The 27,711-nt window shown below is 46.0% G+C and overlaps 1 protein-coding gene across 1 annotated transcript in view; it reads left to right on the top strand.

Moving 5' to 3' along the window:
* Positions 1-2,078: 2,078 nt before the first annotated feature.
* LOC120949462 (uncharacterized) overlaps positions 2,079-27,711 on the top strand; it is a 111,113-nt gene continuing 85,480 nt past the window's right edge. Inside the window, exons 1-3 of the mRNA XM_040366775.2 lie at positions 2,079-2,602; positions 6,099-6,370; positions 17,791-19,044. The gene's annotated coding sequence lies outside the window, so the exon portion shown is untranslated. The remainder of the gene's footprint in view (positions 2,603-6,098; positions 6,371-17,790; positions 19,045-27,711) is intronic.

The raw sequence follows: 27,711 nt of genomic DNA, 5'->3' as shown, positions 1-27,711 counted from the left end.
GCTAGCAATAAATCAGATTAAAATTAAAGATAATTGATTTTAAAGCCGTAATAGATTCAACTGACAATGTGCAAGGATAGTTTGAATGATTATGTGATTAGGAATGACTTAAATGAGAACAACAACAACAACAACAACAACAGCAACAGCAACAGCAACAGCAACAACAGCGATAGTGATGTGCTGTATAGAGCGCGCCCACGACTCCGATCCTACTCCGACTATTGTTAGTCCGATTCCGACTCCGGCAAAATGGAACCACTAGATCCGCTCGGAGTCGGAGTCGTCCGGAGTCGTTCGGAGTCGCCTGAAATCGTCCGGAGGCGAACGGAGTCCGAGTCGTACGGAGTCGTCCGGAGTCGTATGGAGTCTTTCGGAGTCGTCCGGAGTCACCCGGAGTCGGAGTCGTCCGGAGTCGTTCGGAGTCGTTCGGAATCGGAGTTGGTGGGAGTTAATAGGAGCCGTGTGGTTTGATGTGCTTGTGATCAGACATTTCCTTTCGTTGTGTTTTTTGCCTTTCACTTTGCGCGTGCATTCGGCCGACTCCAGGTGACTCCCGATGACTACGTCTGCAGCCGATTCTGGATGACTCCAGACCACTCTGGACGATTTCAAACGACTCCGAAATACTCCGGACGACTCCAGACGACTCCGGACGACTCCAACTCTCCAGGTGATTCCGAACGACTCCGGATGACTCCGACTCCGAACGACTCCGGACGACCCCAGACTACTCCGGACGACTCCGACTCCGGACGACTCCGAACGACTCCGGATATTGCAGCGCGGACCTACCTTCCGGAGTAGATTCCGAATTTACCGGAGTCGGATGGGAGTCGACTCCGGATTTTTCTCAACTTTACCCATCACTAAAAAGTGAGTCTACAAAAAAAGTCAAGCCGTATGTAAACTAGTGAACAGTTTAAAATGCGCTTAAAAATAAAGGAATTGAAGGAATAAATTACGCTCAAAAGGAAACATGTAATTATTCAAATGAGTTTATGCTTATTCCAGAGAATAAAAAAAAGTGGATTCTTTTGCTACATACTTTTAGAGCTAATTGTAATAGAATCTTCGATAAAGAACTTCGAATGCTGTGGCGGTAAACGTTCCGGTGAAGGATTTAAAACAGGTATTTTGCATACATTTAGGCGCTCATCGTGCAGAAAAATGACCAACAAGTCATGATTAAATTTTCTCGAACTGCAGGACAGTGGAATTTACAATCTAGATGAATAAAACAAAGCACTGATTCGGTCATTTCTGCCAAATTTATTGAAAGTAATATAGCTTTAAAGCGAAGCATTCTTCCAATGTCGTGTGCATCCTTGCTGAATGTTGGTTCTTAGAAAGCATCCTACTGGGATGGAACATGCCAAACGATAGTGGTTGGTTGACCTTTGGCCTTTTGAGGTGGCTTATTCCGTATAAGAATATACACCGAATTATTAGTCACCACATGTCATTTGCACAAATAGATTCGCCCATGGGTTTACTGTCGTGCCTTACTTCATTCGCTTTCCAAAATTCGATCCATACCGAAAACAACTTCCGATGCCGATTCATTAAAACACTAATAATGTTTTACCCATCCAGCATCGCTGAAGATTCTGATCCCCTATCGTCATTCCTCCCCCCTATGCTGATGCATAAATTACAAATTGGACCATCGTAAAGGGTGCCGTCTCCTTGTGCGGGAGGTGCATCCAGGTGCATCCACCGTGTCTTCGCGGAGTACTCTTCTCGCTGCATGCGGCATCAATTGCACCGGCAGCTGGTTGCCGCCGCTCCTGAAACCCGGGCTATCGCTCAAGTGTGGCGGCAAGCGGCGTTGCAGCGTACGTGTTGAAGTGCTTTACTTAACAGCGCGCGCGCTCGGGCCGGGCGCATCACACCGGATTGTTCTCTGCCTGCCCTCTTCCGACCCGGGGTACGAGAAATATGTCACCACACCAATCGAAACCGGCAGCAACGGTGCAGCAGCAGCACGACCCCATCGAGCACTCATTGCGAGGGGGAATAGAGGAACGCGGCTTTGGGTGGTAAATCATCCCATTTTTACCCATCGACATCGATGATGTTGATACTTCGTCACGAGCGATTTCCCTCCAGCTCGTGCCGCTCAGCGGTGGTGCGGAAGCAAGGGAGCGATGGGAAAGCCTCGTGGCAGTAAAAGAAAACCCGAGAATGCCGTGAGCGGTCCGAACGGAGCTTTTTTTGAGCGTCCGAATCGTCGCGAGAGAGTGAGTGCCGCCGGAGTGCCGGAGCAAGGACGAGATCACGGTGTGCAAAGGGTGCCACGTACCAGGACACTGACGATGGAGCGGTAATTGACAAGCGACGCGACGCGGTTATGACACTGTGGCCGAACGAAGGATCGGAGAGCGCTTTTCGGGCGACAGAGCGATTCAGTTCGGCCGAGGACATCGTCGCGTGCGGATCGCAGTTCGGTCGCGTTACCGTGTGTTCGAAGCACTGCTGATCTGTGTGTGTGTATGTGTGTGTGTGCGTGCGTGCGTGTGGTGAGGGGTAGAAGAAGGGAGAAAGTGGTGTTTATGTGTGTGTGAACAAGGTTAGTGAGGGAAAACGCACGAGAAAAGAGGTATCGATAAGGAAAACAGAAATATTATTAGAAAGAGTATCTTTTCTGGTTTCTTCAATATTGTCAAACGGTGATGTGATTTGTCGCACAAGAGTTGTGTGTGTGTGTGCGTGTGTGTGTGAGTGTTGGTGAACATCCTCTAAGCATCTCTTCTAGCCCATTTGAGTCAAAAAAAAAGAAGGGATATTTAATCTTGCTTCATCCAAAAGCTCCGTTCGCTCTCCAACTCTCACTCTTGTACACTCCCTCTCTCTCTCTCGCTCCTCGCTCCACCGTGGTGGACAGTTGTGAGCTTCAGTGAGCACGCCTAGCGCACAGCCCGTTGCGTTTGGAGCTAGTCGAGCGACAGCCCAAACGGCTGTACGTTCGGATGTAGAAGACGCAAACCACGAGGAAGCTGTTTTTTCCTCCGATGATCCGATCGCTTCGGAGACAGAACACAGGAGAATGTTGAACCGTGTGCTTCACTAGTGTGCGTGACAGTTGTGAGTGTGTGTGTGTGTGAAAAAGGAACCTCAAAGAGTGCGTCATTTGCCGTGGCGCAAGAAGGGAAAGGGCAAAGGGGCAAAATGGAAGCAAAAACATAAATATTTAATCGCTGGCAGACTGCTGCTTGGAAGTAATGGTTCCACGACATCGACGCATTCTACGCGCAGGCAAGCGGTACAGCCAGCTAGCATACCAGCCCCTCCTTCCAATTTTGCCGAGCGAAACAACAATTGAATATTTGATTCAATTTGCCCCGAGACAGCCGTGTGCTGCCGTCTTTGGGTGGTTTTTGTCTCAGTGCCTCGAATAAAGAGGGGGCGAAATGGAAGCAAAAAGGAAACATAAATAAAACAATGAAGTAGTGCGTGTGGGTGGGCTTAACTGATTATACACACACACACACACACATCGCTACGAATTCTAAGAAATGAAACAAAATGAGCTTCTGTTTGTGAGTGCAAGAGTTTGCTGTGAAAGCGGATTGTTTTGTTAAAAATTGCAAAAAACGCTCGTCACTCGTGTTAAAGCACCGGCGGACACACATCTATTAAGGCAACACATTTGCAAAAGCATGAACCTGTGTATCTGTGTCGAGGTGTGAAATCTACCCTTTGCTTTGCTCTGATGAAAGTGAAGCATTCGGAAATGAAATCGGAACGGACGCCCTCGCCCCATGCGAAACGACAATGAAGATTGGGTCAAGGATGAAATTCAACACTCAGCGTACCCACCTGGTCGGAAGCGGTTATGCCACCAAAACGTCCATCAAATTATGTGTGTGTGTGTGTGTGTGTGTGTGTGTGTGTGTGTTTGTGTGTGTGTGTTTGTGGAAAAACTGGGCGAGAGAGAGAGAGAAAGTGTGGCGCACTTTACACCTTTTCTACCTTTCCACTCCATTCGATATAATTAGCGTACGGCGACAAACACGAAAACGTCATAACGAGTGTGTGTGTGTGAGTGGTGGGGGGTAAGGGAAAAGCAAAGAATGAAGCTTTTATGTTCGATACCGAAAGCAGTTTGTTTACCATGTCCCTTTTGTTTGTTTTTTTTTTTGGGTGTTGCGGATGGAGAAGGTTTGTTTGCCTTTCGTCTGCCGCAGAGTTGAAAGAGAACCGTTGCTCCTGCGAAATTAAGCCATTCGCAAGACATGAGGGCAATCTTGTATCAGATGGTTTACGCAAAAAAATGGGACACATAATTGTGTCTACAAAAGAGAGAGTGGAGCAGAGAGTGGAAGCACTCCTCCGCACGGCACCGATTCCATCACAGGACACACTCTGCTTCAGGTGGTGTTGTTTTGAATCTTTGAAGCAATTCCCTCCACCGGGACGGTTGTGTTTCTGTGTACGTGTACGTGACTGTGTGGCTTACATACCCTCCCCCACAACCCTTCCCCTTGATCCAGGACGTTTCAGTTCGGTGGTGCCGTACTCAACCACTGTTGTGCAAACCACTCGGCAAATGGTGTTTTAAGGTTACATGAGTTTTCCTTCACTGAAGGTCATAAAGCAGTCCATTATCTGTACGTGTGTGTGTGTGTGTGTGTGTTTTCCCCTGCGAATAGAAAACCCCCTCTCTTTCTCTCTCTCCTCTCTCTCTTTATCCCTTTCTCTCGTGTGCTCTCTTGCAATAATCTCACACAGACACACACGCAGCTTGGCAAACGTTTGGCTGTGGCGTGTATTGCGTTTTTTTTGCGGATGATTCGCAGCTCGCCATCCTGCTCGCACTCCAATTTGTTTTTATTTTGCTCCCGATTTTCATGCTTTCATGACACACACACACACACACACACACACACACACACACACTAACACAAATAAGTTTGATTAAAATATTAAGTCATAATGCAATGTTATTTTCCATTTGCTTGTTGGTCGACTTTTCATTTTGTTTCGATCGAATCGTTGATGGGGGACATCATTTTCCCTTTTAGCCTAGGTTAGGCGAAAAAGGATGTTAAATACAGATCTACACGCATGTGTGTGTGTGTGTATTTGTGTATAGCAATGGATGATAACCTTCGTGTGAAATGGGTGAGCATGTATGGGTTGCGTTCCGAATCAGCTGGCTTTTTCCGAAGAGCGAAACCCTCGAAAGCAGCTGCGTTATGTAAGCTTTTGCGAGCGAAAGCTTTTGTGATTATTGTATGTGTCTGTCTGTGTGTGTGTGTGTTTTGTTCAACACGCTCACTCTCTCGCATACACACATACTTTCTCTCTCTCTCACACACACAGCTGTTTCGTGTGCTGCTGCGGGTGCTTTCCCAGCCACTGGGTAAAAGCTGAGCAAGGAGCAAGTCGGTGGCCGTGTTGTAGGACTGATGGGGAACTGAGCTGCCCCGACGGTGAGGGCATTCGAGTTTGCATGCGCGCGTAGCAGCATCCGCAAACCCGAGAGCGAGAGAGAGAAAGGGAAGAGAGAGAAAATGCTGCGAGAATTTGGTCACCAGGTTTTCGGGCACGACGAACGGTACGAACACAAAACACTGTAGGGATGGAGATGAAGCAAAAAAAAAACGCCTCACTACGTGCATCTGTATATGTTTGCCCTTATGTGTATGTGTGTGTGTGTGTGTGTGCTTGTTGTACGAGTGATAGGAAAAATTGTCATCCCCAGCACGGGAGCTTGGGCAGTGTGAATATGCTACTCGGCCGCTCGTTGCTGGGGCTTCTCGGGCGCTGGATGCAGTTTGACGCCGTGTGCATCTGCAAGTTCGTACGACCTGCTGCTGTGCGCGATGAAATGTCGTGTGATTAAAGGTGTTTGTTCGGTGGCACATTTGAAAGACGAGACGAGGGTGTAAAGAATGCGCCAGCAAGCGATGTTAAATTCGATTCGAAGTGCACTGGTGTGTGTTAATGAATGAGTTAATCAGTGGATGGTGATGCGAATTTATTACAAAGAAAAATTTGATGTGCTAGAATTAATGATTACTAAATAGTGTTTATGATTGGTTTCCTCAAATGGTTAATTGCTTTATTGCTCTTTTCTTTTCCCTATAAAGTGTTTCTAATGGTAGCAGTGTTGAACAAATACTGAAGTGAATTTCATTCCAATCACTCTTGACGTCCGTTAATGGAAGTGACCACATACGAGTTACCAAAAGCAAAGCAAAATGTGAACAAAATGTAATTTACGGTTAATCATTGAAGTGGAGGAGTGTATTTTGTTCCTGTTAAAAACAAAACAAAAAATAAGAAAGAAATTTCTGAATGCTTCGACGTTGGATGAAAAACTGGGTTTCGAGAGAATTCTGCTGCTTTCGGATTAAAACAGGTAATGCGAAAATTGCTTATTCATGCTTTATTCATCGTGTGTAAATGTAATTGCCAACAGAATCCAGAATTTAGCTTTAAATCTCACGAATTAAAAATTATTTAGTGCACGCAAACAACAAACCATAATTTTCTGAGCAACACAAAACGGTTCAAAACACTCACTTTGTATTGTGGTTTATGAATTTGTTGATAGATTTTCAAACTAAGTTGAAGTGTTGGGAAGAAACAATTTGGAGAAAAGGAGGGAAGAAGAACGCTCCAGCTAACTGGGAAGATTCAGTGGCTGGTTTTAAGCGAAATGGGAACGAATGGTCGAGCATAAAATGCGTAGGTCTCCCGTCCCGCTTGAGTTGTTGTTTCCATCCAATAACGGACGGTGTACAGTTACAGTCGGGGCCGTTTTGGTCGAAAGTTTCATTGGAAAGCCCCCGAAGGTTCAAGGTGTACATTTCCAAGAATCAAATGAAATTGTGAGTCTATGCATGAGTGTTGTTTGCTACCAAAAAAGCCTCATCTACTTCCAATTAATTGATTGCGTTCAGTGAACTATTTTGTAATTTTTACCCAAACACTCGTTCGATAGCGCAAAATATTGCTTCGCCCAAAAATCTCTCCGCTAAAGTGAATTTTAATCAACCTTTTTCTTCACGCTACCTTTTTCCAGTGCAAACAGTGTTTGCCCTTTTTCTTCTGCTTCGATTCACCGTTTTCAATTTACCAAACTTTCTGGGTTGACATTTGTGTGTGGGCCGAACCGAAGGAGACATCCTTCTCGTTCGCTTCCTCTGTTCCTGCAGCTGGTCTGGTTATCCCATTGGGCCGTCGTACATATTTAGTTCAAAATGAGAAATTCTTATGATTTCCTTCCGGTGCTGCTCGGAGGTGGCACGTAAACAGCTAGAAGGAATTTTCTGTCTCTCTGAAAAAAAAAAAAAAGAATCCCATCCAGCAAGGTTTGCAAGGGAATTGGCGCCTGGCTCTTTCCGGAACGGAACGCTCACACTTTTTGGGTGGATTGGGTTGCCAGTGGTAAACCCATCAGCGAGCAGCGATGCAAAGAAGCATCGGGACGATATGGTCACGCGGTAAACATGAAAATATGTTGGCATCGGTCCCTTGGTGCCGTGGTTTTTTTTTTCGTTTGCTTCTTTGGTTCGCAAGATGGCGGGCGCCATCAGGGCACCTGCCCGTACAACCCGACGGAGTGGACGGAGTCTGTGCCAAAGTGGAGTATATTTGTGGGAAATACACAGGCACACAGGCACACATGCACAGTTCATACAGTTCATGTTTTTTTTTCTGCCGCCTGCTCGTCCCTTGCGGTGGAAAGTGCACCAGAACGCACAGCAAAAAAAGAAAAGGAAAAATGGCAAGGATGAGCACAATTTATGTTTGGTGCGTGAGCGGAGAGATGAATTATAAACGATAGCACGTGGTTTGCCTGACGCTTTCCCTTGTGCTCTTGGCTGTGCGGCGGCTGCTGCTGCTGCTGCTACTGCCAAAGATGATCGAGCTGCGAGCTGGGAACCAGAAGAAAAAGCCCCCTTTTTGGTGGAATCTATTGAAAAAAGGAGGAAAAATGAAGCATTTTTCGTCACACCGACGCAGCACTGTAGACGTCCGGTAGGGGAGAAAACATTGCAAAAGTTGCCGCCGATCGGAACATTCAGCTGAACGCTGCTGGCATTCGGTTCTTCGGTTTATTTCTCAGTGAATGAAAAAAACCCAAGTTCAGGACAGGGGTAGGGGATAGAGAATCAATTTTGAAAATTAAAAAAAATGATGGCAAAAAATCGAAAGTGAAGATGAACGACCGAAACGACCCGGGTGAGTGAAAGGGTAGAGCATCGACCAAATACCCCCTTCCCAAACAAAAAAACCGACCGACGGAATGCATGAAAGGCTGAAAAAAGGACCAATCCGATCCTCGATCAGTGTCTTCATCGTCGTTTGGAGTAGCCCCTTTTTTATACTCAAGCTTCTCAAAGTGGGGTGCCGAGCGAGGTCGGGATTATTCATCTCTCGAACAACCCACACACACACACACAACTCGTTGACGAAGGACGTGAGGAGGAGGAAAAAAAAGAAGCCCGAACAAAGTGAATACGACCATTTGCGCTCCGAAATGCCGCGTGCTGTGCTGGGCGAATCGCTCAAGCTACACGTACGTGACGGGCGAAGAGCGTTGGAAGGCAGTTGCAAAATTTATGCAAGTTATGCTCGAATGCAATCGAGATGAATTACGATGCGAAGCTGCGTGATGTAAACGCAGAAAAAAGCACATTCGCACACTGAACATCTTCACATGCTGTGCTGTGCTGTTCGTGGCTCCACTAGCTCTGCACTCCATGCCGGGTTTTGTTCTTTTGCACATAAACACATCCATAGGGGCTTCTGGGTGATGTTTCTGCTATTTTTTGTACACTCCCACGGTTTCTTTGTTTTGTTTGTTTTTTTTTTTACACTGCTGTCCCCGGTTTTGGCATTCCACTTACGACTTCATAGGGCAAATATTTCATCGCCTGATGGTAATATGATAAGACAGACAGGGGTGATAGCGAAAGAATAATGCTTTTTACGTTTGTTTGCGCTCGGGAGTGTTTAGTTCATAGCCGAGTGTGCTTGGGGTGTGATCTAGCGCCTTGTCATTGATGTGTGTGTGTGTATGTTTATAAAGGATAATGTTTTGTTTTAAATTCTATGCTTTTTTGTTGTTGTTGAAAAAGTAATTTTAATTTGTGATTAATCTTCATTGGTTGAATCTCAATATTCAAAGTGTTTTTGCTTGAAAATAGCTACAATATTTTTGTTAAATTATAAATCATTGTTTTATCCAGTGTATGGCCTTTTAACATGGCTTCTTACCTTTTGATGTGAAATGTGAATTCAAATCGAAGAATTAACTGTATGAAAAACATATGTTTGCATACCTTTAGGCGTTGGACGAAAACTGACAAAAAGGTTACTTACAAATACGCCTAGATTGCTGCAACTCAAAAACAAGAAAGCTTCTAGTCTAGTCTTCTTAACCCTCTGCCACAGATACCACGTAGGCGCAGCATTTACATGAATATGTTATGCTTCAACATATTTATGTTAACATCAGTTCATTTTCAAGCTTTATGGCCCAACCCAAGCTGCACTCAAAAATAGTTTCAACCAGTGCACACCGAAGTATCGATTTGCCTTCCCGTGATTAGGTCAAGGTATCCCTTACCCAGCAACTAGCAGCTTTTGCAAGCTCATCACCCTTACCCCCCTCATTGACGTGTGTCGTTTTTTCCCCACCCACGAGCGTCCTCATTGTGATGAAAAAATAAAAATGAAAAACCGATTCCCCATTACGATCCCTTCCGTGCATTGTTGGCAATTGCCAATTGGAGGTAAATATTTATTACCAACATCCAAGCGACTGCACAGGAGACGGAGGTAGATGCTTCGGATGATTGTGCCACGCTTCCGCCCATGACAGTGACACAGTTGCACTGTGCTGGGTGTGTGTGTGTGTGTGGGCTTTGGTTGGTGAGGGTAGCGAGTTATTTGTTTCGTTGGCTCTTTACGTTTCGTTTCGCGTTGGCTTTCCTTTCATGCTGTCCCCTTCCGGGGATGAGAGACCCGATAGGACAGCATATGACATCCGTAATCGGAACAACCCGCCTGGGATACACCTAACCCGTGCCCCGCTCCACCAGTGCCACCACCGGTTGTGGATCGATGATTAAAAATAGCATACAAACAGTCGAACGGCACCAGCCGAACGGCTGCCAAGGGCATTTGGAACGAAGCATTCGCTAGAAGGAGGTGGGGCGAATTTAGGAGGACTTGTTCGGGCCACATTCTGTACTGATGATAGGAAAGATTTATATTTCCTCTGTGAATGTGTGCTTGTGTCTGTGTGTCTGCGTTCGCGGTTGCTCGAGGGAATTCCGATTTCCAAGCGCCCGTCGGAAGTTGAATTTTGCGGCAACACGAAAAACAGGGCTACGGGGGAGAGCGCAAGGGGATTGGGAACTGGGGGAAAGACCGGGGCGGAAAGTAAGCTTAACTGGTTTTTGGCTTCATTTTGCACTGCCACGGGGCAAAAGGGTCCGTTCGCTTTCGGTGCAGCCCGGATCGTTTCGATTGAGCGGTCAAAGTGACCGGGGCCGAGTTCATTTTTCTTGTGCACATTTCACGACCGATGCTGGCCACGGCCACGGGAGTTTCCTTTTCCCGGCGCCTTTCCCAAGGGGGGGTGGGGGGGAGAACACACATGTAGGGCCACGGTACAGGATACATGCGCGGTGAGCAGCGTTGGACACGGGCAGTACACATGCGGGATCTCACACATCCATCAGACCGAATCGGATGCGGATCACAGGTTCGCACAGAATGATAAAAATCGAACCCGGAGTTTGCAAAAGCAGCAACTATAAACACACATGAGCATAAAGGAAACAGAAAAAAGACGAGGCAGAGCAACAGCGGTAGAACCCGAACGAAGTAGGAAGGTTGAGCCAGGGAGGAAAATGATTCACTTTTCGGAGAAGTATCGGAGCAAGCCATCGAATCGAATGCTTGGTGTGTGCGTTCGCGGAACCGGAACTCGAAGTTGCTTCATTTCTCGCTGGCCGGAAGTCATTATCCGCGGTGTGGGGAGCACTTGGGGATTTTGGTGGGTCGGAGGAAAAACGGGAAATGAAAGGCATTTAGTTCAATGCTGTCGGGTGGGTGGAGAGCTATGATAGATCACTTGATGCCAGGAAGGGTTGAGTGTGTGTGTGTGTTTCTGTGTGGTTCTTTCAATCAGCAACGAGCGCACGAGCGCACACATCATGTTTGATGCGCATTGCATTTACGCGTTCAGCGCTGGATGCAGCATAGGTGCAGGATAATTGTGCACGTTCAATCGGTTCAGGTTTATCGAACGAGATGTCGAATCATTGAAGGGGAAGTAGTTGTAGACAGAGTTTAGTGAGGCGTTTTTTTTGCAACAAGTCTAGATATATAAAGTGTATTGCGCTGCAGAGCAGTCCGTAGCCGATTGCTGCGCTTTTGTTTCTAATTATCATGCAATTGTATTTGATCTAGCCTACATTTAGGCGTTATTTGTGCGTGATTGCAGCCTAGCAGAGCGCCTGAAAGTATGCCAACAGTTCAACAAACAATTATTCTTAAATAATTTATAAATTACGAATAGCTATAGAAGTGATAGTAATATGATTTATTTGGGTTTATTCGTAAAAAATGTGTTTAAAATGGTCTACTTCATGATGGTTCTGTTTATACACTTCTTTGTATCTTTTTGTAGCACATTGATTTACTTTGACGACTGATTTTTGCATTGATTTATAAGGGGAATAGTTCACTACAGATAAAAGTACCACATTAAAACTGCGTTAGTTAAGATTAATATGTTTTGTCTAAAAAGTATTTATTTGCTAGCAAACATAATTACTGACATTTAAAAAATATAAACATTTTAACCCTGATTCGAAAAGAGAGAATGATCTTGTTCTTAATTTTATGTTTGAAATATTTCCAACAAAAAATCACTTCCTTGATGCCTTCATTCCGAGCATCATCTCTTACAGATTAAGTGATTTCATCCTGTCCGCGTGGGTGTGTGTGCTTGAAACATCTTCGTTTGAAATCCAACCATTATGCTTCATGATCCGCCATTGGTCCGTAGTGCTGTGAGCACGTTTTCCAAATTTCACACATCGTGCTTCGACTCGCACGAAAATGGGTTGTGCGTGGTCTTACCCTTGATCTTACGACGATGGTAGGAAGTATGGGTTACATTAAATGGAGAAGCGAGCGCGAGACCCAGCGCCCAATGTCCTGCAGTCGTTGCGTTAACGTTTGTGCTTTACGCTAAAAGGGAAAGGTTCTAACGTTTCCCTTTCGCTGCCCGTTCGAGGGGAAAGAGCAAAACTAGCGCCCGGACGCGTGTGCTGCGGCTCCAAACTGTCTGAAATCTCCGATTGAAGCATGTGTACGTATGCGCGTGTGTGTGTTTCTATATCATGTTTATATGTACGATGAAAGGGATGCTGAAAGTGGGTGGAATATTTCACCGACAGTCCCACCAACAGTCCAGCCGCCCCGAGCCCGTGGTGCCCCTTTGCTTCTTTGCGAAAGCGCCCGCCCAAGAATCGTGCGTTCCACTGTTAAGGAAGCGGAAAAAGGGGTGGCCAGACCCGGAAGCACAACCAAAGGCGAACCTTTCGAAAAGTCGTTCAATGTTATGATTATAATCGTAGCGCGTCAGAAGGGCACCGCTAAACAAGGGCAAATCACGGGAAACGGGACGTTGGCTTATTATGACGGCAAGACGGGATGGGAATCCCTTTCACGCTAGTGGTGATGGTTTGCTTGGACAAGCGGGAGAATTTATTCCTTCCAGCAGCCCGCTGGAGCGTTGCTGGATCTTAATTGCTATTGGTCGACTTTTCACCACGGGAAGGAAAACGGTGTCGCGCGTGTATGCTTCAGAAGGAACCTTTTGCAAACGGGACGCCCTGCACGGGGAGGGTTGTTAGTGTGTTGTTGTTATTTTAAACACAAACACCGACGTAGCACAATTTTATCGTTCAGTGAACGGTTGGCCAGGGGGGGTCGAACTTAGGTGGCCATATTTTGTCCTTTCCATTGCTCTGTGAGCAGTAGATGTAGTTGTGGGGGGTGACTTGTATGGCCTAGACCAGCTCGAAGCGTTTACCGGAGAAGATATGAACTGTGTTTGAAGGGCGAGAGTTTATGAAGGGAAGGAATTTACACCAATTAGGAGTATTTATTGGGGTCGTTGCAGGAGTTGTAGCAGGGCAAACACAAAGGACCGTAGGGTAAAGGGGGATGCTTCCGAAATGATATGGTCGATTGCCATTTGGCTAGGAAACATCATCATCATTATCGTCAGATAATAACATTGTTTCGATGGGCAATTTGTGTCCAGTTAATAAAGGGTTAGAGGGATCTTGATGACAAAGCTTGGCTGCTTTTCTGTGAGTTATAAACTGTTAAGTTAAACGATTGAGTCGCTAAACCAAATAAATGCTTTTCATTCTTTGTTATTAGTTTGCAGTCGTTGATCAATGTAGCCTACATTTAGGCGCAAATCAATTGTAAAACATCATTATGAAGTGCTGTAAAACTAACTTGCTCTAACATTACATGAAACGCCTATTGCGCAGTGCTCGAAAGCCTCGATGGAGGAAATTTATTATGTCACAAGAACAAACACGCTGGTACAGCAAGCGTGCGATTCAAACGGTCAAAAGGTGAAGTCATTGGCTTGCGGCATCATAGCATAGCAAAGCGTGGGTCGTTTGATCGGATCGGGTTTGGAAAACTCTGAACTTTCACCGTCGAACGGATTTGTGGAAGCTTTGTTGCACGTTACACGTGAGCCCAAACGAAGGGGAAACGACCCTTCGTTAGGGACGTATCACATATTTGTATTTACCGATCGGTCAGCTCTGTGCAGCTCCGTCTAACGAGCCGTGTTCTTTGAACCGTGGCCAAAACGTTGGCTTTTCTTGCCGATGTTCACAGCGCTTGCGTTGTTGTTGTTGGTGCGCAAACCGGAGATTCATCCAAACGAACGTATTTTATCTGTGCTTCGTGGTGCACACGTTGCAGCAACATTTCCTGTTTTTTGTTGTTGTTGTTGTCCACTGCGGACGCGCTTTGTGTCTGCAGTGAATGGGGTGGTTGAAATTTTCGGTTTAGTTTGACCTGTGCAAAGGTGGTTCTCCTGTTCGTTTCAAATCCAACTGTAGAGGCCTTACGACGACGTATTGAACAGTTTCGCACAGCTTGTGTGGGAAGTGGGTGGAAGCTGGAGAAGCTTTTTGAAGTGGTAAACATGTTTATCCTGCATCGTTTGCGAATGCTGGCCGGTCGTGATGGTGAGTGAAATAACAGCTGAAGCCGTTGGAAACGATGCCCTCAGCGTTCTCTGTGTATGTTTGTGCCTGCTTTTTCTCCCATTGCGATCAGGATAGATGCCATCGCGACTAGTTCGGAAGCAGAGAGCATATTCTAACAGGCAGACGACCGTGGGACAGATTTACTCGATAAAAGAAGGACAAAAAAGCATGGAAAGCATATGATGGACACATCAGAGCGATCATTGTGGTCGGGATCGTTGGAGCTCTTCAAAGCGTTGCGGTACGTTTCGGCGTAAAACCGATTGATTCGATTTTGAGACCGTCTCGTTTAGTTCATTTCCCGATGGAATGGTGTTAGTGTTGCTGGAAATTTTAATTAAACACTAAGTCACCTGATTTGCTATCTATGAGTTGGATGCAAGTGTGCTGAAGGAAATCCTTGCTCAGCGCTCCAGCTGTTTCCAGCGATCCCTGTGGAGGCGCCCAGTACTTACAAAGGAGACGCCCGGTACTTGACGTCAATCGCAACGACATGCAGCAGCACCGCTACCGGTATTGTTGTTCCGAAAGCGGGCCTGTTATTTACTTGACGTCTTCCACCACATTGCACAACGAATTTGGCAAGAAAAGGGTTAAAAATTTCATGCGAAAATAATCTTCCAACGTCTCCCATTTTGCGGCTTGCGGTCGTTTATTGTTCAGCATGCAAATACAATTCGTTTTGTGCGTCCCATCGCGCGTAACATGACGCTGGTGGTTGTGTATGTGTGTGTGTGAGTATGAGTATTTTTTCGCATATTTTCCACGCGCTTATGCATGACGAGTATCGTTTTGTCGACGATGATGGGTTGACGTTTTATGCTGGTGAAAAGCGAACGTGAGCAGCTTGCAATGTAGGCGAGGCAAACAAGCTCGAAAAACCCACTAGTGCTAGTTCCGGTATCGTGTTACAGGTTGGGCATGTGTACTGTGTAATATAAATATTGCAAATTTAAAAGGACTTTTCATATTTTTATTTTTTGGAAAGCCTTTCTGCTCTACCGGTTGCAGATAGTGAAGAGTATCCGTTGTTGAAAACGGAATGTGAACGGTGTATTTAAGTCGAGTGTTTAGTTACACATCAATTTATTGGTTTGGTTTCGTCAAAACTCTGTGAGTGATAGAAATATGATATAATTCACTCAAAGAAAAATTTGTTTTACAATCCAAATAACACTCTTTATCATCAAAAGGGAGCACGAAAACAGCTTGCCGCACCAAAATAAAGCCTTTCATGTGTTTTGAACCATATTGCTGTGTTTGCATTATTTAATTCTTCCACAAGCAATTCACATCATGTGGAATTCCGATTCGAGCACCGGACTTGAGCACATTAATGACGATTGTTCTCTTAATTAGAGCAAAATTCATTAACGAACCATGTTCGGCAATGAAAGGGGCCTCCCCACGCCTATCATTGGATGGGGCTGGCATTGTGACATTTTCAAAATTCCATCCCACACATGGGAAGGTAGGGGAACTGGTTGCAAAGGTTAAGGTAAACAAGCGAAATGCGTCGTGGAAAGCGAAACACACGCGCGCGCGCCATTGGTAGCGTGTGTGCGTGTTTGGTTTGCTAATTATTATAGAAGACTTAACAAGCGCGTGGCAATACTATAACAAAGCAAACGGAGGAGCGTGTGTGGATATTTCCAAATAATTTTAACAGAAGGTCTTTGTTCGTTGCATAAAAAGAAAGTGGAGGAATATTTTATCAGCTGTAAAGCTGTTCATTGCTAATAGATTCACTTTAATGATACATTATTTAAAATTTATTTTTTTCACTGGCCTTTACAGCATCCGTTATACCATTGAAAACCCCCAAAAAAAATCAATTTCAAAGAGAAAATTAAAATGGTTCTATCAGAGAGCCCCCGTTCAAGCCCTGACTTACTGGCTTACGGATAATTAATCGAATTCTGTAGCGTCATCCATTAGTGCTCCGGCGGTATCGGCATTAAATCGTTTTTGTTTTGGTTCGTCTCCTGCCCGTCCTGCTGTCGCTGTTCCAGCCGCCCGCGGACCGATTCCAGCTGCAGTGTTCTGAGTGTCAGGGACAGCACTCACACCCTGCCCCGCCCCGCAAAACGGGAAGATGGAAATTCCAAACACCGGTGCGTTTGGTTCTGCTTTATCCGGGATCCGGCCAGCGATCGACTGATTGACGCAAATTAGAGTTCAATTTTGTGATTTCGCACCGAAATCTGGCACCAATTTGCGATTGCAAGTTTGCACTGGAAGGGGGGGGGCGGGAAAGGGGAAGGACAACAGCAGTTCACTTGATGAAGTTTGTGTGAGTTTAGTCATTTCCATTAGGATTAAATGGACAATCCAACAGCAGCAGCAGCACTGGAATGGATGGGCTGTTCGAGCGAATGATTAATTGGAGTATTTGTGGAGCGCTCAATGGTTGAAGATGGTATGAAATGCAAAAAAAACGGGGCAATGCAATTCGGTAGCTGATTTAGTTGAGTTGCATTTCCTGTGAGCGATTGGCCAGAGGTAAAGCGTAGAATAAATAACTCCACTGCCTTTCCAATTAATTGATCAAATTGAAGGCTTTAATAGTAGCAGGCGAGAAATAAAGGAAGTGATAAAAGAAAGCTTTTTTGCTGTTTGTGTCACTATCATTATTAAATTGCACTGGGGAGAAGGTAGATTAAAAGGCGCTTGGAACGCTGAATTAATTGTTTGTCCCATTTTATTTGCGTACAATTATCTTTGCCAATGAAGTGATCTTCACTTATCAAAGGTTGTTATGTGTGATACATCAATCATTCGGCAATACAAATGTGCGTTTTCCCTGTTACTTTTGTAAAGCGGCGGGAAGAATAGTAGCCCAAAAGCGGCGCCCGAACGCTGCTTAATTATCCGATATGATGTGAAATCAAACAAATCCGTTCAACACGCCCAACCAACGTACCATTTTAATGTTTGTTTGCCTCTTTGCGTGCAGCCTGTTTCAACACTGGTGGACAAACGGGGTAGAGCAAACTGTGCTGTGATGATGCATACAAAAAATCAACACCGACAGCGGATTGATGAAATGTGTTTCTGATTTATTCATTACCGCACCGGGGCGCGGCTGATGAAGTGGAAATGTTGCATTCGGGACACAGCTTGGAGGGCACAACACACACACACACACACAGACAGACGCACACAAAAGGGTTGACAGATTTTTCCGGGGAGCTTATCCGTACGACAGCCGTTCGTTCGTTAAGCTTTAATTCCTTTCCATTCTCTCCCCGGAACCCGGCGGGAGAGCGATGAAATGGGCAGACCCACGGGTTATTGTGATTGGACACTGATGAGACACCTTTTTCCGCAGAAAAGGAGGGAAAGAGTGTGCGGGATGGAACGGTAAAACATGCGATTTTCATTACCCATAATGAATACATATGGCAGACTTTGTTTGTTCTTGATAATCGTTTGAAGGTATTTGCGTTTGGATTGATCGGAAAAATAGTAAACCACCTCCATTTGTTTTGCTTTTTAATTACAGCTCAGTCTTTCACCACTGTGTGTGTGTGTGTGCGTTCCCGGAGGTTGGTTAATCACGAACATGAAGCACGCAAGGGTATATTGATGCACTCCACATTGCCACATTGCAGCAGCGGGCGCCCAACTGTGGTCGAATTTTAATCAGCAAGCGTGACAACGACATCACCAGCAAGACCGGTAAGCTGATCGGAACTCATCGATGCGATGTAATTGAATGTGGTGACAGTGTGTGTGTGTGTGTGTGCGTATGTGTAACCTTATCCAAAAAGGGAAGAGATCGATTTTTCCCCTCAGGAATTTAAGTAAAACTCCATCGAATGTACCCAGTTTGTGAGGAGAGACAATCAATACACAGCCTGAAAGGAGCGAATTGATTGAAACCCGAAACCCTCGGAAAAGTGCGTTACGGTTTAAGCATCGTTTCCAGCACGTTAAACACTCTTCTAAACAAAACCGAATTAAAAGCACCGGAAAATTCGAGTGCAAAGTGCAACCATTGCGTATCGCTTGTCTCCTGTGTCTTGGCTGTCTGTAAGCGAAAAGGGTGTGACCGCTAACCGCCGCACTGAATTCCATCTCGAGTGCCAACAGTCCCCCTTTTCTCGCTGTACCGAGCAGTGGTAAATGTGAGTGTGTGTGTGTGTGTGCGTTTAAATCAGTGGCAATAGGGAATGGGCACCGTTTACCATCTTCCCTGTTCACGCGCGTGAGAGGGAAAATCCAAGCAATCCATACCCCTTTTGAAACTGTGCAACCATGCAGCGCGTTAGTGTGTGTCCCTGATAAAGTGTGTACGTGTGTGTGTGTCGGAGTGTGAAAAAGTGAGTAGGGAAAATGGTTAGGTGATATGGTTGATGGTTGAAAGTTGAAGGCAAAGCGAGTAATAGGTGATCATATGGTAGCCTAGTTTCTCAACCCAACCGGTTCCTGTAGCAACGGTGTGTTCATAGGTGCAGGATGAGTGCGTTCCCCGGTGACGGAGGGTAGTGGAGGAGCCCTCCAAGAAGAGAGGCGTGCGTGTGTGTGTCAGTGAGTGTATGGTGAACGGGATAATCTATTAAGTGGATTTATTATGGTTTAAATAAAGGATTATTAAGTAGCACGGTGATCGGTTAGGGAGCAAAATCCTTACACCACGAACAAAAGGTGTAACAGAGAGAGAGAGAAAGAGAGAGCAAGAGAGGAGTGAAGACGACGTAAAGGAAGGGCAGCAACGGAAGCCATTACGTTGGGAAAAGCTGGAGGAATTTCAAAGGTAAGTTGTACATGTTTCCTTTCCTCTAGTGCGGTAAAATCGATCCACATCCCATCGAGCAAGGGGCGTTCGAGTGGTGCTCGGGTGTGCCGAGCTAGGATAAACCGTTTCTGATTGATTAGTAGTCACAGGAGGGAGCAGGGTTTCGTAGAGTTGAACGAGAAACAATCAATAAACGTTGCCTTTATAGGGTTTAGTACTTTTTTCCTGTTGTGTGTTTCGAGGGAAGTTTTGCTCTTTTTATGCGGCAGCGATCCTCTTCAATAAGCGTGTCGAACTCTTTTCCATCCGAGACGTCATTAAAAGCTGGTCTATTATACCAGGCTCAGGGAAAGGAGCAAACAAGAGCGAGACAGAAAGTAAGAGCAAACATAGAAAAGCCTACTTTGCTCCAGTGGCAGCAAAGTTGTTCCATTCTGTCTGCGAAATCAGGGAAACTTTCTCAGCCCCTCAGCCCGAAACCATTACGCTCGTAAACGAACACTTAAGCTAACCACATTATCGCACATTTAATTATCAATTTGTACAGTTACACAATCACTCTCTCTCTCGCTTTGTGGGGGATCCGCCAGGACAGAGTGATACAAGCCGCAGACAAAGTGGGTACAGACACGGAAACGGTGTCCTCCGCACCTGGACGAGATGTTTATTTGCCCGATAAGACCGACATGTCTTTCAGGCACGGCGCATTATCCACCCATCAGGGATGGCAGTCGTCTCTCTCTCTCTCTCTCTTCTTCCCTCTACATTCCCGCACGAGGTGATGGATCGGTGGAAATTATTACGGCAATATTTGTCAGGATATTATCATCGTACGCTCTGACGCTTCACGCACAATCGCACAAGGTCGAAGGTTGGGTGCGTGCTGGCATACCTTGGCAGGGCTGCAGCAAATAGGAAAATTATCTTCACCTACAAGATGCTTGCGGGTGTGTGTGTGTGTACCATCAGATAGTGGGTTTGGGTTGGGCAAGCTGCCGGCAAGCTGCTTTCAATGTTCTTGCTGCTCTTGTGTCTACTGCTCCACTGTTGACTGATTGCTGATGGCTTCTTGTGTTGTGTGTGAGGTTTTTCATTTTCCATTTCTTTACTCACACACACACACACACACACACACACACGATGGAAGGAGATCATGCTGGCCGAGATTTGATGCCCCCATTTTGTGTCGGTTCGTTTATCCAGCCTGGAAACGGAGCTGCAGAACGATTTGCGTAGAATATTGTTGTGCTTCCAGTAGCAATAAGCTGGCAGCTAGCAGCACTGGTTGACTGGTTCGGGGTACACTTGACCGAGCGAGACCGGGCCTGAACAGGCTCCACGGGCGTAGTATTCAATTCTCTCTCGATTCTTCCTCGAGCGTCAACCGAGCAGAATAACGGGCCTAAAAGCATTAGCCAGCGTTCGTTCCGTTCCTGACCAAGGCACGGCAAGAGGTGGGTGTTCCCTTGTCTACTATCCATTTATTATACTTTTTGCCTTCTGCTGTGTGTCTGTACGTGTGTGTGTGTGTCTATGTGTGTTCGAGCATCTCTGGGGCCCTGCCGTGCGCAAGCATACATTATGTGGTTCCCGATGTTTTGCAACTCGCACGGGCATGCCTGGTAAGTGTTTGCCCCGAAAAGTGAAGGATCGAGAAGGGAAGCGTAGCCACCGGCGCCCTCGAAGGGCAAAACAAATTCAATTTATTCTGACTGATGCTACTGATTGGAAAAAGAATAACTCAACGCACGGGATGAAGTACTTAAACTCTCCGAGGATGTGGTAGGGCCATTTTTTTCTTTGAGCTAGTACTGCTGGTGCTGTGTTTGCGTGAGTCGCCTCGGGCTTCTTTTTGCCCCGAGCAAGATTTTCGTGTGGGAGATGATGGTTTTGACTGCTTGCTTTTTTTTTGTTCGTTTGCTCTCGAGCACGTTGAAACGTTGGGAGGCATCTGTCCATCTGGTACGCGGCAAGGTGGTGCGTGTCTTGCGAGTGGGAATGTGAGTGGTATGAGTGTGATATCATCCGCCTTAGAGTGGTGGTGGTCGAACGCACCGAGCACCAACGCCATGCATTGGGCTGTGTTTGCTCCAAAAATATGGCCTGGGCTTGATTGAGCGCAAAAAGGTAAGCACCGAGGGGGAGGGTTTGGACGGGCGAATCGTTTTCCATTAACGGAACGGGGAGGGCTTTACCAGCCTAGGCTCTGAGAGCTAGCGGATAAATTCTAGCGGAAGTAAGACCACGTACAGTGGAGGTCAAATCTGATAGAACAGGCTCGTTTGCAGTAATGTTTCCCACTTACCAGAGCAATTACTTCATCAAGTGGTGTTCTATTTCGGTTCATTATTCGGTTACGCGTTGAGCGATGCTGTCCGATGGAGGTTTATCGATCATTTTGGGGAGAGCTTTTTACATTATTTTTCCCCTAGAAATAGAAAATGGTGTGCTTTTCGAGCTGCTAAATATAAACACGGCTGCTTGTACCCATTTAGCAGTGGTTCATTGGCGTAATAAAGCGTAAAAATCCTTTTGCGTTGCATACCCTCAATCCACGTCAAACCTATTTCGTTGTGCGGTTTGCATACATTTAGGCGTGCGATTGCATTACGACCAGTGGTTGGTCAGCCAAAATCCGAACCACGGTGTGTGCGTGTGTGTGTGTGTAACGATCGGTAAATTTAGTCTGGCAGCAAGCTGCTTGACACCTGGACAAGCGGGAAGTTGTAAATCGTTTCCATACATCGCGTCCGATTAGCGGCGTACCGCCCGGCGTATGAGATTAGATCACAACACCCACACCTGTTCGGTAGCCATCCCAGACCCATCCAAATCGACCCGAATATGTTCCAACCCATTTGCACGGTGTTTACGTGTGTAAGTGTGTGTGTTTGTGTGTATGGTAAAGCTTGAAGCCTCATCATCGCACCGATTGCTGATTGATCCAGGCCGCTCCGGTTGGATAATGTGTGTAGGCATTGCTAGGAGGACCAGCGCCATCACAACCGGCTGATCGTTAGGCTCATCGCTGCCCCGTTCGGCTTTTACTCTTGCCGCTTGTTCCCTTTTCTACACTCACCCAAAATCGACACAGCGACCGGATCGGCTGTCGGCTGATAAGAAAATTGAAATTGACAGTGAACATGATGAAAACGGAAAATGGAAAATCCGGAATCGGAACATTTTGCGCCGTGATCCAATTTGTAGCGATCCAGGTTTCAGGGAGAGTAGTGGCTTGCCCGTGTGTGTGTTTTTTGTGTGTGGATCTGTGTTTGTTCAATCGTGTATAACGAGAGCATGGCCGAGAAAAAGGGGCATTAAATGTCAGCTAGAATAAGAATTACAGTCCTTGTCAATGGGTGTAACACAATCAAGCTGTTTGTGTCTTTTCTGTTAGGACAAAAGAGGGAATGGGGCTCTAGTTTTTGCTTTTGCAACACAAAAGGGCATCGCAATCATGTCAGGCTAAAACTATCTCCCTCTTTACGGTCGTAAACAACGCCCAACGCATATTTGTGGTTGATGTGCTCGAGCTCGAAACAAAAAATAGGGAAAATGGAAGCTCCTGGCCTTTTTATTACTACCACCAGCAGCAGAAACTCCACCATTTTTCGGGATGGAAAAGGCTTAGGTCCAGTTCCGGCTTTACTCGGTGTTTTTTTTTTGGGACCCCCGTACCCCAGTAGCATCAAAAACTTTGACCTCCCTCCTCCCTGATGAGTTGTGTAGTGTTGTTTATTGTTCTGCTTCTTCTTCGGGCTTCCTGCGCTGTTGGTGCCTCTGTCATGTTGGTGCAACTTTTTGTTACACTGCGCGGCAGGGAGTGAGCGCCTGTTCCTGTTTTACCCCCGTTTTCTTGAGGGAGTTTCCTCGTGCCATGGGGTAGGTAATTTTGTTCTCCTGCTCCCCGTAGGTGGTTCATATTCAATCGAAAACACATGGCAAAAAAACACCACAAGGAAGCAGGAAGGGAATGAGATGCCTATAAATCAACAGCATCGTAAAGTTGAATTGTGTAGGCTCCTCCTAAATAAATCAACAGGATTCACAGGACGCTTGATGGGAGGCTGGGAGGATGATTTGGAGCGGTTTTGGAGCGGATAAGGAGATGAGTTTTCTGTTTGAACAGGTCGCTTCACCTGTCAGCAAAGCGGTTGGTGGTTGGTGCCGCTTAAAACTGCTGATCTGGGATTGTATTTTATCCCAGTTTTTGGGATTTTGTAGCTGTGGCTGTGTCCATCCGTCGTGCCACCGTGACGTGGTGCAAAAAAGAAACGGCACTGCAAGCATTTCCTTCCCCTTGAATGATCATCCTAATTTATTGATCATAATTTTGTATGATTTAGAGACACGGCACGGTCTCTTCCAAACTCCAATTCGTTTCATTCATTGGATTTTGTGGAGAGAAGATGACAGATTAAGAGAAGGATAGGAGTAAAAGAAAGAAAATCCTGCTTTTACAGGAATCGGACAGGAATCAAACTTGTCATCATAAACAGTCCCTTTTTTATCCTCGCAGAGTCCCATTTCCATATGGTTTTTATTCACGGAGGCCATAAAATTAATTAAGGACATAACCATTTTCCTCCTATTCATTGTTTGTACAGCGTCAACGCTTCATTCCAACGATGATAAACGCTCGCATGACAACGAGTGCTCAACCGACCGAGCGATGGTCGCACCGAACGACACCAATTCGATATTATTTCAAGAGCCGCCCCGGCACCACAGCACAGTGTGTCATTCGCAAAACCATAAGACTCCATCGGCCATAAGAGCAAGCTCGTGCACGCTTGCAGTGTGTCCTTTGGTCTTTCGAGGGCAAACGAAATCGTAAGATTATGTGTCCCACACACCGCTACGTCACCTCGCCAGCCAATCACGGCATTAAACGTGCTGGCCCCATATTGCCATTGCCTCGAAGCGCCGCATGGTATATCAAAAGAAATTAACAAGAAACGAGAGATCCGACAAGAAGCTCCCGAGCGCAGGAAGGACTCATTTTATTCTATTAGCATTCCAGCATGCCCGTTCCCAACCCAGTGTCCCCGCTCCGTACTCACAAAGGTTCATCGATCAATTCACGCCCTCCTCCCCCTCTGGCGCTTGTTCAACGCGACCGAACGTCGTCCGATGTGTTGCCGAGGGTTGCTGCTTATGCATCGATAGCGCCATCATGATCATCGCTCGTCATCAACCGTTATTATGGAGCAGCTTAGGGAAGCTAGTGAACAAAAGAGGGAGGGAGCGGGCGTGTGTGTGTGTGTGCTTGGCAACAAAAGCATTCCTTAGTTCGACCTTTCGCAGCGAATCGAAGGAAGAAAGATTGCCTGTGAAAATGCGACGATGCCGGGCCATATGTTTCGTGTGCGTCTTCCACCAGCCAGAGGAAGCGCTCTCGTGTTAGTTTTGATTCATTTGCACTCGTTATAAGATATTGCTGTGTTTTTGCCCTCGAAGACGATCCGCTTTCTGTGGGACCCTTGTGGTGGGGTGGAGGGGGGGGGATACTATAATCGTTTAGTTGGCACCCATAAAGTTCGTAGCAGAGAGTGTGTTACCGCTTTTTGGTCCGTCCGTTTTGAAGAAAAGCGAAGTGGTGGTGCTTTATGCATTGACATGCCGATGGATACTCCATCCTCGTCTGAGGACAGTTCTCTGCTTGAGTGGACAGCAAGCGTTACATGGAGAGCGTGTGTGTGTGTGTGTGTGTGTGTGGAGGGGGAATGTGTGAGCGAGCAAATGGAACACGACAGTCGGACAGACGGCAGGAGGCTCTTATGTATGGCCGTTCTTGCCCGGCCACAGCTCACAGCAGCACCGTTGCATTGTTTTTAGAAGACACACGCTTATGCTCTGCTCATATGCTCTGCGACCGAATGCGACTGCCCTCCGGGGGGTGGATTGCGCAGACATTAGCAGCTCCATAAAGCTCCCTTGTTTCGGTGACAGTGACGGTGGGGGATTTTTGTTTGAATTTCGTTTTCTTCGGGGCTCGTTTTGTGGATGCTTTGTGCCGTTGCCGTACCTTGCCTTGCAATTTATCATCTTTGCAAAGGGATAGAAAGTTGCTCGGTGTGTTCATTTTTACTGCCAACCCTGGGCTCGCTGGGCTTGGGAGGAGCAGGAGGAGGGTCAGAGGCAACTCGAGAAGTGGTACGCTGTTTGACGTTGTTCAATAATTCAAAGAAGCAGCAACACCGACCAGTCGCTCCAGTGGACTATCTTCTTGCAGTTGGAAGTGTTCCCTTTGTCAAACTGCACAACTGCATCTTCCTGTCAGTGGCTTTGTGTGTGTGTGTCTGTCATGTGGCAGAGTGTTAGTTTATCGACACATTCGACCGCCTGAATCCCGATGACCCCGATCGATTCCCCTTTTGCTGCAGCAAAATGGCACTTAATTGTGTCGAGATTGATGAAAGTCTCAAACAAATCTGGCACACACACCCACTCATGCAGGAGGAAGGAAGGAGGGGAGGGAGTCAAGAAACATTTGATCTTCTCAAACAAGCGCATTCGTGTGAGGCGCTGAATGCTGGAGATAATTGGAAGCAAATGTAGAGCAAACTGGTGGAAGAGAGAGATTTTAGCCAGAAGGGGATTTATAGAATATTGATGATTGTGAACAAACAATGGCCATTTCAGGTGAGATCTGTCTGTGTGTGTGTGTGAGTGTGTGTGTGTGTGTGTGTGTGTGTGTGTGTTTGTGTGTGTGTGTGTTTGTGTGTGTGTGTGTGTGTGTGTGTGTGTGTGTGTGTGTGTGTGTGTCGGATTGTGTGTAGTTCTTTTTTGCAAACATTGTGCATGATTTAATCGACAAACGGAGTTGATTTTGGAAGGTGTGTCGGGTGGTTGTACAAAGCAAACTCGTCTGTTTGTTGCAGTTACAGGGTTTCCCACGATTTATTGGACAATTCCCATGATTTTTTGGTGCGTTCCCACGATTTTTTGATCGTATCCCATAGAATTTTGGTTCGTTCCCATAATTTATTGATATTTTCGGTATTGGATATCAATACAATTGGTCCAAAAAATTCTGGTAAACGGCCAAAAACTCGTGGGAACGTACCAAAAAAAGATGGAAAAACTCACCAACAATTGATGGGAACCAACCAATAAATCGTAGGAAACCCTGTAAGGTACACTGTTACGGTTTTACGGTCTTGTATGCTGATTCAGTTGGGTAAGAATGAAAGGTATTAAACATTGGCATCAGTAAGTGTGAGGTTGGAAATATAAAATCACCAGGCTAAGGGCATTCTCATTGATTTGAGCTATTTGAACAACCATTATAGCATGTTAAGATTGAAAACATCTTAATTTGCTTAGGATCGGTTCAAACAATTCGCTTCCTGTTGCTAATAGCATCAGCTAACTGCCAGCTCAACTCGATAAGTTAAAAGCCATCTGCTGAAAACTGTCGGTAAGATACTCTTAAGATAGTAATTCCTTTTCTAGAGTGCTTCATATTGAATATTCTTCTGTACTGCAATAATATTTAACTCAATGTATTCCTCCAGTCGGCGGTTTAGCTCATAAGTTTACAGACACCAGTCACTCAACAACCAGAAATGGCACACAAAAAACATGCCCCAAAGCATGTTCAAGCAACATCCCTAGAAAGCACGAACAAGTCTACATCGAACATATACTTACATACAGAGCATCGAGCTGGTGAGTGTGTGTGTGTGTGTCCTATTGAGCAACTTTTCTTGCAGGATAAAGAGCGTCACGTCACTTCATCGTTCCAGTTTGCACAAGTTAACTGTCACGCTTGTCGGCCTGCTGTGCTGTGTTGTCAGGTTATTCGCAAACGGAGTTCAACTCACTTGAAAGTTAAATTGATCGATCTACTTTCATCCGATCGATTTTTCCACTCCATTCCGACGGACGTCTTTCTGGTGTTTCATTTCTCCCCTTTTCCCATCGGTAAATGAATATTTTATTACCTGCTTATGACGAAAAACGAGTGCAACGAACACAAACACACACACACACACGCACACATATATGTAGGCAGGGAATATGGTACACAGACTGTGTATTTTCTCTCTCACACACTGGTCACGAATTGGGAAGCGAACCAGCACCAATACCAATCCATCATTATCCCTCAAACAGAGGGGACAGGGGAGCGAATGTTGCCATTTTGCCTGGTTGTGAAAATGCGTAGCAATAAATTTTATCCGAATGAGTTGCTTTTACTCAGCCATGAGTTTTGTCACACGCTTGGGGTGAGGTGGTCGTCCGACGGGAGGCCGTGCGTACATTTATTACATCATGAGCAGCAGTGGCAGCAGCAGCAGCTAGCCAAGATTACGCACCGAAAGTCACCTTTCCCGGGCACGTACTCGGGCGTGCACTGTACATGAGTATGATAAATGAAACATTTCAATCACATTCATCACCGGTCCAGTGCAGGTGGGGAAGTGGGAAGGTTCACTCTTCCTGGTTCATTCGTTTCCAAACGGGGGAGAACCAGCACAGATCAGAACGGCCCAAAAACACAAAAAGTCAGCACAAAACACACAGCCAGGGGTTCATAAATTTGTTGGAAACGGTACGGCAATGGGGAGAGTTTTGCAGCTTGACTTGCCATTTTTCTAATGAAGTGACCCCGATTCTTAGCAGCACCAGCTGCGAAGATGCTTGGTGCTCTACAGGGTTGGAGGAAATTATTGAAAT

This window comes from Anopheles coluzzii, chromosome 2 (assembly GCF_943734685.1).
Source record: "Anopheles coluzzii chromosome 2, AcolN3, whole genome shotgun sequence".
In the NCBI taxonomy this organism is placed as follows: Eukaryota; Metazoa; Arthropoda; class Insecta; order Diptera; family Culicidae; genus Anopheles; species Anopheles coluzzii.
This window is presented reverse-complemented; position numbering and strand designations above follow the sequence as displayed.